The sequence below is a fragment of the Frankliniella occidentalis genome, unplaced genomic scaffold, assembly GCF_000697945.3.
Source record: "Frankliniella occidentalis isolate FOCC.00 unplaced genomic scaffold, Focc_3.1 Scaffold62, whole genome shotgun sequence".
Lineage (NCBI taxonomy): Eukaryota > Metazoa > Arthropoda > Insecta > Thysanoptera > Thripidae > Frankliniella > Frankliniella occidentalis.
Window position 1 is genome coordinate 1,139,750 of NW_026267192.1, and position 211 is coordinate 1,139,960.

The following is a 211-nucleotide window of genomic DNA, read 5'->3' on the forward strand; positions in this document are numbered from 1 at the left end:
AGGAGAGTGCTCCAGGCGAGAGGCTGGGGGGGAGGGGGGGCAGTGTGGTCCAGCGGGGTGTGGCGGTGTGAGGGCGGGGAGGCAAGCGCAGCCTGAGCAGCACCCCTTGTAAATCGGGCGCGCGCGTTTGCGTCTGTGTGTGTTTTCAATGCACGCATGCATCCACTCATTTGAATCAATCAGTCCTACATTACATCTTGTCGGGTGTTTA